This window comes from Camarhynchus parvulus, chromosome 2 (genome assembly GCF_901933205.1).
Source record: "Camarhynchus parvulus chromosome 2, STF_HiC, whole genome shotgun sequence".
Lineage (NCBI taxonomy): Eukaryota > Metazoa > Chordata > Aves > Passeriformes > Thraupidae > Camarhynchus > Camarhynchus parvulus.
The window spans coordinates 60509888-60524009 of NC_044572.1; the positions used below are offsets into that span (position 1 = coordinate 60509888).

Consider the following 14122-nt stretch of genomic DNA (forward strand, 5'->3'; position numbering starts at 1 on the left):
AACTGGGAAATTCCCATTGACTGGACATTAGCAAATGGGATGCCCATCTACAAGAAGGGCCATGATCTGGAGAATTACAGGTTTGTCAGCCTAACCTTGATGCTAGGGGAGCTCATGGAAGATCAGCTTGAGTGTCATCATGCAACATGTCCCATGTATCCTAGGGATCAGGCTCAGCCAGCAAGAGTTTATGAGAGGCAGGTCCTCCTTGGCCAAACTTATCTCCTTCTGTGACAGGGTGACAGGCTTGGTGGAAGAGGGAAGGCCTGTGGATGTTGTCTGCCTGGATGTCGGTAATTCCATTGCCACTGTTTCCCACAGCACTCTTTTGGAGAAACTGGATGCTAATGGATTGGATGTGTTCTGTTCTCTGAGTAAAACACTGGCTGGATAGCCTGGCCCGGACAGTGGTGGTGATAGGCCAGAGAGTGGTGGTGACAGGTCAGTCCTGTTTAGTAGCATTATTGAGAACCTGGACTAGGGGACTGAGAGCACCCTCAGTCAGTTTGCAGGCAACACCAAACTGATGTGGTAGGAGTCTCAGTCTGGGGGAGGGTAGGAAGTCTCTATGGAAGGATCTGGACAGGCTGGATTGATCAGCTCAGGACAGTTGTATGAGGTTCAAAAAGGGGAAGCTCTGAGTCCTGCATTTGGGTCACAACAAGCCCAGGCAGTGCTACAGGTTGGGGCAGTGGTCAGAAAGCTGCCAAGCAGAAAAGAGCACGGGCATGCTGGTTAACAGCAGCTGAACATGAGCCAGGGGGTGCCCAGGTGGCCAAGACCATTGGCATCCTGGTGATGCTCAAAATTATAACAGGACATTCCCAAGTAGACTAGATGTATTTTTAGTCTAATTTTCATATCAGGAACACTGGTCAGCAGGACCAGAGCAGTGATTGTCCCCCTGTACTTGGCACTGGTGGAGGCCACACCTCAAGTGCTGTGTTCACTTCTGGGCTCCCACCACAAGACATTGAGGGGCTGGAGCCTGTTCAGACAAGGGCAATGGAGTTTGGGGAGGGTCTAGAGCACAAGTCTGATGAGAAGTAGCTGAGGGAGCTGGGGGTGTTTAGCCTGGAAAATAGGAGGCTCAGGGGGTCCTCTATTCCTCGCTACAACTGCCTGAAAGGAGGGTTTAGGTAGGTGGAGTTGGTTCCCTCTCCCAAGGGAGAAGGCCTCACTGCACAGCCAGGAGCACACCAAGACTGCCATCAGAGATTTTAAAAGGCTTGGGACTGTGTGTTTAAACAATAGGGACCATCTTAATCTTTCCTTGTTGGATGTAATTCACTCAAATACATCTGACCTCATTTAAATATAATTTAAAATCTCTACATGCTAGTTGTAGGTATAGTTTCTACTATGACAACTTCTTCCACAGTTTGATCCTTTTGCCAGTGTCTAAACAAAATTGTACATCCAGACCATCTGCCATTTTACTTAGAGTTCCAATAAATGGCTATCCTTACACAAGGTTTACCTTTCTACAAGTGAAAACAGTTCCAAATGGTGTTAAACTTCCCTAAGTGGCAGACATGAAGACAAAGCTGCTGTAGTGGAAAAAATCCTTTCACAATTACTGTACTACAAAAATGGAGGGTTTTCTGCTTCAATTCCAATAACCATGGTATTTCCATGAGAAACACATGTGGATATGCAAGGCAGCACATGTTTTGTGTTCAGCAGCTGTAACACAACCCAACAGGCTGCTAGTTATAGACCAACACTGATTTTTCAGAAAACTGAGAACCTCTTCTCAGTTCTGCAAAAGGTCTCTTACAGACTGTGAACAAGTTATTGGAAGATCTTTCTTGCCTTCAAAAATCTGATTTAATTACAGAAATCAAATTATAGAGGAAGGGCAAGCAGGTTTGTCCTATATACACTTGCAGTGTCTTTCATTCCTTGATGCTAATTTTTTTCATGGTTTTCCAGACAGCCTGGGAAAACCCCCTCTGAATTCAGTAATCCAAATGAATTAGCTACAAACCCAAACGGCTCCTCTAGTCTTTGGAGAAGTCCCCATTCATGATTCACTAAAAGTAGTGGTGCTACCACAGCAGAAACAGGCGACTGGGTTTGTGGCTCTCTGTGAAAGACTTTTGAAATCACCTGGAATGCCTGTCATACAGCTGACAGTATCACTGTCACACACCAGACATCAGTGCCAGATGTACAAGGTAATTCTGAATCAAGGTCTAATGGGAGGGTTTTTTCCCCTGTGGGAAGGCAGAATGTCCAGGAGAAAAAGCTGTAAGGACTTCAGCAGGGAGGCACTAAGTCTCCCAGTGTTTATGTGTTATCATTTGGAGCTTGGCTCCAATGCTTTAATTTCTGTCAGTCACTGGTTTTAAAGAGGCTGAGTTTAAAATGCTAACCACTGCTGAAATCACTGGCCAGCCATCAGACAACACTGACACTAAACCTGCAGGAGAGGAGACAGCATGGAAGAACTATGCCCCCATGACCATTTCTGCTCAGGACTTGAGCTAATGCCCAGCTCTTACTAATTCATGTCACTCATGGTCACTATATCTTCATATAAAATTTTCTCCCCTTTTTTTTTGGTCTCATTACAAATTACACTAAACTAAAAGACACTTTGGCTTAAGTAGATCAAAAAAGTAAAATTTGCTTTGGGAAATAAACTTATCTCAAAAATTCAGCTCATCCCAATTTTAATATAATACACACTCCTAACCCCTGCACAAGCTTTAGGCCTCCTGTTAGGAGACTGCAGGGATTTTCCAAACACCATTTTCTTCTTATGTCTGACTGTTTCAGAAGCAAAGTTGACATGTGTTACTAGTGAGCAAGCCTAGGAAGAAATCAGATCTGAGCACTTCCTACCCAGAAGAATTCAGAAGGTAAAGCAATAAACATGAATTGAGGGCTTTATGATAAGACTGAGATCTCAAAGACTACAGACTGTACTTAAGCATGAGAGAGAAGAGAAAGGAGAAATAGTTCAAGACTCAAGAGTGTAAGCTGGCTTGCACAAGAGTCACCAGTTTTAACTGGAACAAACAAGGGCAAATACCAATTGCACTGTAGCTGCATATGAAACACCAATTAGTTTAGTATATTCAGACAAAAAATCTGCAGCATAGCATTTGACAGTTAAAAATCACGTAAAAATTATATTTATGCTGAAATCTGAATTTGCTGTTACTTTATGTTCACCACAACATTTGTAAACAAAAGAATTTCTTAAGAGAATTCAAATACCTGCAAATGCATAATTGTGTAAATAGTTTCACTATGCACTGGTATTCAGTAATAAAAAAATAATTTTCTAATGCAGTCCTACTCTGACAATAGCATTCATCTCATCTAAAACTTCTATATTACATATATATTTTTTCCCTTCAATACATAGTTTAGGTTATGGTTTATGTCACACCATCATATAATACAAATCAGCTTCTGCTTAGGGGGATAACTAGAGGATACAGGAATAAAAAATGATCATTTCTTTCTATTTACTTAATTTAAATTTTTTTATTTGAAAAAAACCCTCAACAACATTATTAGAAAGCAATTTATATATTGGGCTCTTAATTTGACAAAAAAAATTGTGTAGGCAGTTAACATATTGTAAGCAATATCACATGGTTTTAATAAACTACTTGGAAAACTCTTACATAATACTTGTATAAATAAATACGGATAAAATAAATAAGATAAATATATAAACCTCAAGAGTTACTAAGTTTAAATACAGTAATTTTGCAACTGTGTTTTAACATGGAGCCGAGGTCCCGTGGCTGTACCAGATTGAGCCTACAGAAACTTTACTCTTCCCCTGAGCAGCTGCTAGAAGATCCCTCTAATGGCTCTCTCAGGCTGGGTTCAAGGAGCAGCAGCAACACCTTTGGAAGGGTTGCAAAATTTGATACCTCCTTTTGTAGCCTACTTCCCTCAGGCCAAACTGCAGAGCTTTCACATGAAGGGGTGAAGGGAATAAGAAGGAGACTTTTGTCTGTCTTATACACAACAAATAAAAAGGATTTCCAGTCTCACAGTAGAGAAAAACACCTTCCTGTCCCATAAGAAGTTGCAAGACTGTGGCCCTACTGGGTAAGCCCCTGAAGGAAGAAGTTTTCATTAACTGTGAATGTAGTAATGCTGCTAATCCATGAACATTCAAACCACACCAACAAAACAGGAATGAGAATGGCCTAAAAATCTTTATTCTTCAATAGAATTTTAAAAACATTTTTTAAAAGGTGTTTATGCATTTTCTCCATCTTCTCTCCCCTGAAGTTTTATAATAAAATTCAGTCTTACTGTCAATTTTTTTCACTCCTCTCCCTAAAACTGGAAGCGCTTGAAAGAAACTTTGCTTTTTGTAAAAAGGAGCAGCAAAGTTTCACAGAATTGTTCCTCTCCAGGTGCAAAGATCACAAATATCAACCAATGTCTAGAGGCTACAATCCTAGGCTGAAGCTAGATTAAGTGCTTTGGAAAATGCTCACTTCATATTTAAAATTATTTTTTTTTAAAAGCCAGCCAGTGACTGATTGGAAAAATGCTGGAAATGTGCCAGGTACTCCATTCAAAACACCTTGAAACAAACTGCACTACTGACTATATTTGGAAACCATAAAAAGTGGCAAAACTAAAACCATGTACTTGTAAATATATAAGTTCAGCCTTCATGGTTTTCAAAGGAAGCAAGTACAGATAAACTACAAGGATAACATACGGTCAGGTTTGAATGTGGTTTACATCTGTTACTGGTTAATTAACTCAAACTTTACTCACAGTGGAGTTTCAAAGATGCAGGGACACATGTTAAATACATAAGATATTTTGGAACACTGAACAGTCCTATAAGTCCCAAAATCCAACTGGTAAGTCTTTCAGCCTTGCAGAAACACTTTGCTTGGTTGGAACACTTAGTGGGTTAGGCATGAAGAACCCTGTCAGGGAAGCTGGATCCTTATTCCAGTTCCCATCCATTTACTCTTGTCTCAAGTCAGTCACCCACACGCAATCTCAATTCTGTCACAGGGAAAAGACACTTGATGTCACAGACTTGCTCAAGTAATGCACATAACCAAAGCCAGGAGACAACATATCTCTGTGTTTCTTGACCTTGGTTTTATTTGCACCCAGTAGTCACAATGAGCTTCACATACACACCTTTCAAAACCAGCAAACAGAATTTTCCCAAAGTAGCCGATGGGAAAAGACTGCAGTTTAACATAAAACACAATTTTCTTTTTTTTAAAAATGAGTCCGTCTATTTTACTATCATTATGAATGTGAAAACAGCAAAACTGTGTTACAGCAAACTATTGAAAGGGTTGTATCCTAACTCTAGCAGCTATTTTTTGAACTTAGCTAAGAAGTTAAAGCGAGCATTAATACATATTCAGCAGAGGACATGCTGGCTACCTAGTCATGATACTAACCTGTGATAGGGATTGTTATAAGGCAATAACTTTTCATCTCCAGAACCTAATTTTTCATTTTTTACATATATAAAATAATAGCTATAAAATGTGACTAAGACAGAAAGAAAATTATGTAGCATTATTATCACCTGGCATCTCCTTAAATATCATTCATATATATCTAAACTTTCAAACAAAAAAGGAAAGATCTGGTTGTAAAAATGGGTCATAGTAATAGCCAACTTTTTTTTTTATTATCTTAGAATTCTTCAGAGGTGTTAATTTTGATGCAAGCTCTTTAACCCTAAGAAAATCTTCTACCAGCTGTGTCACTTGGTATTGATTGTTGCTGAAAAAACAAATGGGAAAAAGAGAAGTTCCCAATACTTGTATCAGCATTCTGAGAGCTAACTATAGGACACTACAATTTATTGATCTCTTTTTACTAGAATACCACATCTACATTTCAGAATTTTATCAAGGAGTAACTGTAGAGGATTTCAGAACCAAAAAACCTAAAAACAAAAATAGAGTCAGTCAAGAATAGTTCTACTACCTGTTTTTCCATACACTCAATATATGCATTTTTGAAAGATAATTAAGTGCTGTTTCTTTTTTGATTTCCTTTTTTTTTAAAGGCTCACTGTTTTAGATTAGCAATTCGCACTGACATCAACACTCATCCATTTTAAAGGAGGAAGCTACTTTCCTCCCACGGCTTTCCCTCATGAAGTCACCTGGTTGAGTTATGAAATCCTGTTAAAGAGGTCATTTAAATAAGACATAAATCAATAGAAAAAAGGTCAGCTTTCCTGTACAGGTGTCATTTCTATTTATTTTGAGTGCAAACCCCAACGATCACAAGTTCAGGAAATTTATACTGAAACCCAAATCTCACAGCCCATTGTCAGCTGATAGCTCTTTGTTAAGCAGAGCAAAACCCCCATCAGATCCTAACAGATTTACAGGACTCCTAGCAAGATTCTCCAGCAACAAGACACAACCAGGTCTCACAGTCTTGTTCCTCAACATAAACTGGTGTGAACTCATCTTTGTGCTATGCTCCAGTGATACTCTCTGAGCCCCATGAGGTCAGATAATTCTGAGCACTCTGGTCCCTAACAGATCTCCAGGCACACCTGGATTACCTTGGAAAGGAAATATTTAAGTGCAGATGGAAACATCCATGTACCTAACCTAGCCAGAACAAAGCCACGGTGCACCTCACTACCTTCCAACACAGCAGTCAGTGAGCGAGTGCTCTCCCACCAGACTTTATTTTGCTGTGTTCATTGACTGTGGAGGCTCAGCAGTGTTAGCAGGAGGGAGTTACAGGCACAGCAGATGAATTAACTGGGGAAAAAAATCCCAGGCTAGCACATCTCCCAGGGCTGAGCAGGTATGACGAGGTGCAGAGCTGCAGATGCTGCGCTGTAATACACTGGTAGATGTGCAATGCAGCCTGCTGAGCAAGGAGCTGGAGGCAGCACAAAGTTCCAAATCATGGCAGCCAGGCAGGTGTACCTAGAAACCTTTTAATGCTTCTTTTCACCACTTCAGCCAAAAGCGAGATATTTTGTCCCACAGCATTCTAAGCCTTAGATCTGAGCTGTGATAATCTAATAGATCATTTGTTACTTCCTCTCCTTCTCCTTGCTCTCTCCCTCGCAGCAAATCAAATAGTTTCAACCCTGTAACACATATCCTATCTCACTAGAAGGACACATATGGATGCAATGTTTATTTGAAATCTCAACAGGATAAAGGTGTTGTGGTAACAGAATGGTTTCCTTTCCGCACAGAAAGTGAAAAGACCCACCAAGTACTCAAAAGCTTATCACAAATCAAAAAAAAAATTATATCAATAAAATAAGAATTCTGATCACTAGTACTGGAAATTTTACCCTCATCCCAAAACAATGTATTTCTGCCAAAATCCTTCTGAATCTGAATGCTACTTGCTGAAGTATCATTAATATGCTTCCATTCAGTAGCACAGGAAATGAATTGTATCTGGTCTGCATGGAATTCTAAAAATTATGCACATATTTATCAGTCTTGTCCTACATGCATAAATCTACCTTTACAATTTCTGGAAAACATTGATAAACACTGCTTAGAAGACAAGAAAGGTACAAAAAAAGAAAAGGGATGAATTTACATGGGAATCTACTGTGTTTGCAGATCATACAAATGGACCCAATATTTTCCCACAATTAAATCTGTGGTGTTATCAAGACAATCAGTTTATTTTAAGACTGTCAACCCAATATATAAATTTCCTTTTGTGCTTGAAATGCCTTTATCAGATAAGATAGCTTTTGTTTAAACTGCTATTTTCAGCCTTTGCTTTGAGGGTTTTGAATATACACAGTGAAGTAACTTTAGATTTCCTACCCTGTTTTAAAATGTGTTTCTTCTGTCTGTTTGTATTTTGTAATTTCCTGTCAAATAACCTCACCAAAACTAACTTTCCTTGCTCCAACCCACTATTTTATTTTTTTAAAGCCATTCCCACTTCCTGAGGATGGTAATAAAACCCTGATTACATTCGGCTGTTATCTGTCTTTTCTTCCCGTGCTTCCCCCTCTCTCAGTCCCTTTGTCAAAGCCAGCACTCAGGTTTCAGCTCTTCACGGACTAGGAGAGGCACATAACCAGGAGAGGAAGCAAATCAGACTGCAGGAATCCAGATTCATTAGAGTTTATTGGGTCAATCAGCAGCTGGAGCAGAGCCAGACAATTAGGCTGTGTAGCCCCTGAAGTCTGGATGCATGGCTCTCCTTCCAGAGCTGAGCGCAGGGCACACGTCGGCACCGTGCCTGGCTGCCTGCTGCAGGGGAAAGAAAGAGGGAAAACCAAGCAGCAGCACCTTGCTGCTTCAGATCAGTCACCACTAACTGGAGAAAAAAGCTTGTTCAGCCAGTTTCTGCTTCATTAAGCATGAAGGTGCTGATACTTCCAAATCTCTCATTGGTTTCGCCAAATCCTACCAAAAATCCAGTTTGTTAAAATATCACCACACAGAACCCATCGACTATTCAGCTTCATCTGAAATTCTCTAACCACTTCTATTTCTCTTTGAATGCACATTTCTATTTCACCCAAGCTTAGTCCCCGCTTACTGCTCTCTCTCTCTCACTCTACTCCCCCTTTTCACTACCCACAAGTCAGCCCTATCTATTTCAGCAGTTCTTTTCCTCCTTTCCCTCATCTGTAAACTTGTTGCAAGCACAGGCTAAAGCCACCACACTCACTTCCTCTCTTCCAACTCTATATTGGATCATGTCCAGCCCAGTTTCTGCTGTTTCCCTTTGAATGAAAGTGGTTTCACCACAGTAATTCATGATCTCTTCCTGGGCAAATCTCAAGGATCTCCCTCCTACACGGCCCTTCTAGTATTGCTGGTCATCATCCTTGCTCTGACATCTTGTCCTCACTGAATTTTAATTCAGTCTCCATCTTTCCTATGATACTCCTCTCTTCTGGGCAGCCCACTACATTGATGAACACTTCTGAAAGTTCTTCCACTGCCACAGTATTCTTCCCAGTTTAACACAATTAGGCGATGTCTTTAGGACTCACCTTTGCAGTGATGGTTCACATTCCATTTAAAGATTGGCAAAGCAGTCTAAGGTGGTCTGGAAGGAATAGAAGAGGAGCATAGACCAGGAGCCTTAGATCTGATTGAGAAGCTTAACATGTTGTTAGACACTCCTTCTCACCTTCCAAGACATCTCCTTTGCACTTAAACACATGTATAATTTTACCTCCCAAATTTCAAACTCCACATTTTGCCACAAACATAAATTAACTTCCCCTAACACTAAAAGCCTTCCCTACTATTAAAATTTCTTCCTCTTCCTTCAATTGACGCCAACTCTGGGAGTTGCTTGCACAGCAAATTTAACGTCACTTGTGATATTTCATTCTCTTCTTCCAAGTATCAAGTTCAGTCGTACCCTTTCAGTCATTTTCTTCCAGTCTCAGCATCTTAAAGCTCTCGCTCTGTACTTTATTTTAACCAGTCTGACAGCATTCTCCCCTTCAGTGTCCCAAAAATCTCCACTTGAGTGTCCCAAAAATGCCACTGCCTTCTGACAGGGCAGAAAAGGTACAACAGCTGGTCATGTTACCATCTGTGTTCAGCCAGAAAACCTCCAAGTAAACTCTTCAGTTTCCTAACATGACATCACATTTAAGGTTCTTTTCACACCCTCTTCTTCAACTTTTCCCTAAAGTTTACATACTTTAAACCTCCTGAACTGATGCAGTGATACTCAAGAATCACAATGCGAAACAGTGCAACACCACAAAACTACTCCTGTTCCAGATAGCAGACACAATTAAGCACAAAGCATAGAGCCCAGAGCTGGGCAGTGGGTGTTGCAGGATCTGCTAAAAATCCTTGCACTCATACCTTCAATTTCTGAGTGTGCACTTATAAAGTTTATCTATTCTTATGTGATTCAGAAGCAGTGCCATGTTCAAGCTTTCTTTCCATCACATTCAGATTTTTTTTTCTCACAGTGGTCACCGCGTGGGTTTCCTCAGACAGATATGGGGAGGGGTTGGCTTTTTCACACAGAGGCCACTTCTAAGTTATGCTTAATGCCTCCATGAGCAGCAGTGTTACATACTAGTCCTCTTGCTATTTGAAAGTTATCTATATGGCTCAAATATTCTTTTCTATGCGTATAAACATCACTTGTTAGCTTCCATTCAGACTGAGTTCTAGCAACTCTAGCAACTTTCACCCTTTTCTGACAACTTCTCCTTCCTCAGGACACAAAATTGAGACTGCTGGAGTACTTGCAAAAGCTCCCAGTTTCTGCACTATTCAGTTCCATTGGTTCTCAGTGCAGCCAACCAGCATTGCTAGCAGCTTGGCAAACTCAGGTTAGCTATCTGTCAAAGACAAATTTTAATTAAGGACAAACTTTTAATCCTCCCTTCATTTTAATTACATCGATTCCTGATCACTTGATCTTAAGTTACTTCCCAAGTCTAGCTTTTCCACGATCTCATTATTAGCTGCTAAAACCAGAACAGATACTCTTTTATTCACTATGTCCTTTCTTGTTATGTTTGTGGGGAGGGGGTAGGGTGATTTGAGGTTTTTTTAATGATCTTTCGCTGTTACACTCATGGACAGTCTACTACTTTCTGTTACTGTTCTTCCTGAACACAGGAAGTACTTTTCCAGCAAGATTATTATTCTGCTATGCACCTATTGTTCTCTGCAACATTTGTCTTCACAGGTAGTTCAGATTCCCCTGCCCTAACAAGCTGGTATTTAAGTACAAACCTTTTCCTTGTTTCTAACTGACCACAACCAATCACCCTGTCAAGGTAAGCACAAACCTTTCATTAAATGACCTGATGGTCCAGTTAACATCACTGTCATTTCTATCACTTATACTCTTCTTTCATTATCCATTAATATATCTTCTTCCTTTTTGACATGCTGCACACTAAAGCCAGGCATGAATACCATACGACCATCTTCAGACCCTTTCCCATCCTTTCTTGACATATTCAACTGTTCTAACAGTCTCAGCAAAAATTACTGCCACTCCACACAATGACACAGACTATCCCTTAAGAAATATTCTAATTTCTTGAATGTAACTCATAAGAAACACAGTCTAAACTTTTCTCTCATCTGTCAATCTGTCTTCTCTAGGAACTGGGAGAATTCTGATCACCAGAATCCTGATTTTCTGAAGAAATCATGGCAAAGGTGTAAATGGAAAGGGATATCTGCATATCTTGATGAGGTTTTCCTAAGAAAAAGCAAAACCACTGAAGTTCAACTTTAAATTGTAGCCAAAATCTGAGCGAGGAAGGTACCATAGGCTGATGGAGAGCAAGAGTCAGTCTCCAAAAATTGTACAAATTACAGATAAAATAAAGATAGAATGTTAGGTGCTTCTAAAATAAAGTTCATTTCTGTTGAAGGCTGCTCAAAGTATAGGGAAATCTAGAAAAAATAATTAAGGCAATATGGCTGGAAATTTTTCTGTAGAAGCAGTCTAAAGGGATAACAACAGGACGAAAGAGCACATGCCAAAACCAGCAAAAGGAACAAGGCAGAGAGAGAATCATAAGGTGAAGAGAGATGGGGCAAGAGCTTTAGCAGTTTCTTCTTAAGTCCTCAAGTATCCAAAAAAACCAGATAACTTTTTTTTTTGCAAAAGATACAAAAAGAAAAGTCAAACTGAAGATGACATTGGTCAGAATTTTGATCTGTAACCTAAGCCTGAAAGAATTGGTGAAATCCTCACTAGGAAATATCACAAATACATCTGAGTCATCAGAACAGGAGGTACAGAGAGTAAAGGGAAACCTGCAGAATTATTCCTACACTGAAAGCCATGTGTAGAATATCCTCACAGAGGTACATGGTGATAGAAGTAAACAAGTCATAAAAGTGTAGGGAAAATATGCCTGTTTTAAAAGTAAAAGGCATAGTGTCTGCTGAAGGTGACTGAGGGATTCTCAGTAGTCCTTAAATAATTAATTAAATATTCACATATCCACTTATATGATTTTTGTTTCCAAAATCAGCAGTATGCCACAACTTATGCTGATGTTCTGTAGAACAGATCTGACCTTTCAAAACCTTTGAGACTTGTTTCTGCCATGCTATAATTCCACAGAGTTACACTGGCTTGTCAATATAAAGTGAATAATTTTGCTTACGCTGCATCCCAATACCTGTGGGCTCTGTCCAACTGAGTTCCCTATAGGGACACAGAGCTGCTGAATATTTCTTATGTTTACCATTTGAAAAAGTTTCCTAATACCAGTTAGAGTGATATTTACTAACAGAATAAACATGCAGAGGGATTCAGCACTTGTAGTCTGTAATGAAGCACAATGTATCACAGCAAAGACATCGGCCCAGTGCCTAACTCTACTTGAAGAAAGAGTGAATAATTTAACTTATTTCTAAAAATGAAACCTCTGTAATTCCCAGCAGAGTAAGTCTATGACGTTTAAATAAGTTCTCAAAAAAAAAAGCTGTAGATTATTTCACATCACCAACTGTCAGCCAATAGCCTGGATAATAAAAATCCACAATTTCCTGCCTTCCTGCACAGCTCCTTGCAGGCTCCAGAGTAACTGTTTCTCTTATTTGCCTACTCGCTATGATTGCCTTTCTCTTTACTTCAAGAATTTATTTTCTTCTACTACATCTGTAGGAGATGACAGGAGGGATTAACACTACCAGAACTGTTGCATATGACCTCTTCTTTTATGGGCACCGTTTGTCACAGAGGTTCATTAGACTTGTGTTTCCTAAACTTGCTTCAGTCAAGGAATGAACTTTTAAGATAGATGAACACTCACAGCATAGCTACTTTAAACAAAACCACCCCAGTTTGTAAATAAGAAGTGATTAGAGAAATTTGCTGCAGAAATCAGTCAGACATTAATCAGCTGGTTGTAAAGTAGATTGATGTGCACCAACTAGAGCTGTCTAAACAATTTTGTTAACCTTTAGCAAAAATGTGAAGGAATATGCTACAAAATAATTCAGTTTTATATGGATAGGACATGATTCTTTTAGGAGAACATTTAAGTTCCAAGGTTACTATTTTGTTCAGATTTCCCCAGAACAATTGGCCCAAAAAGAGTAATTTATAGTTACAGCACTTTCCACAAGTTCATTCCAGGCTGCAAAAAGCAATGGCCCATGGCAGGACATGGAGTGTTTATGCAAAGACTGATTGTAGATGAGGACTTGTGGAGAGAGACTGATGCTCAGTCAATGTACAAAGAAAAACTGATCACCAGAAAGCCTCTAAGAATTTCCTCCAGCTTTACCTCCCATGTTGTAACTAATTTTACTTTTTTTTTCCGGCCAAAATCACAGTGGAATTGCAGAATAATCTGTGAAATCATTGCTGATAATAATCCAGGGAAGAATGGGATGGTTCAACACCTGCAGCAGAGGCCATGCACACCTGAAGATAATGAATCTGAACATAAAACACCCTCCCTTCCCCCAGGAATAACTTAAAAATAACACTTAAGAAATATATTCCTCTGTTTTTTGAAGGAAGCATTTGATTCATATTTCCAGGTTTTCCCACAACCACCACAAATAGAAAACTGATATAAAAGGTGAGGAACAAGAGAAGAGAAATCCAACAAATGGTCTTTTAAGTAGTTTTCTTCCAAGGGGTACAGTTTTCAGAGGAACATCAAAGTAGGCATTGATAATATCATTCTCACATCAATCATAGAATGTCTCAAAATACCTGGAAGCTCTGAAGCTAACATTTTCAGACAAAATCCTTATAAGAATGATCATGTCCTATCCTTAACATAATTTTGCCCCCACTAAAAACAGCAGCCAATAAAGGCCTATTATTATGGGTGCAGGTTGCCAGACACAATCACTAGAACTTCCAAAGCAGGATGTGCATGTCACATGGTGTGGGAAATTTAGGCAAAGTCAAGGAATTGCCTTTTAATTTTTTTTTATATGCATCTACTTCCAATAGTTATCAAACCGTCTTTACCCAGGTAGCCCAAAAGTGAGTTTGGAGTCAAATTCTCAGTAAGTTTGATTTAGATTTTAGAGAGTTACAAGCTAGAAGGTGTCTGATAACACCACTCTTCTGTAACAATCTCATCTCTCACTTATGCTCAGCAGGGATATTTGTTTAAGCGACAAAAGAATTTGGTATCAATCCCTCTTGCTGAGTA

General features: G+C 39.5%; 1 long non-coding RNA gene across 6 annotated transcripts in view; it reads right to left on the reverse strand.

Annotated features, from left to right (window-relative positions):
* The window catches only part of LOC115901469, a 259757-nt gene that overhangs the window by 99714 nt on the left and 145921 nt on the right, over window positions 1-14122 (reverse strand). The window lies entirely within an intron of this gene.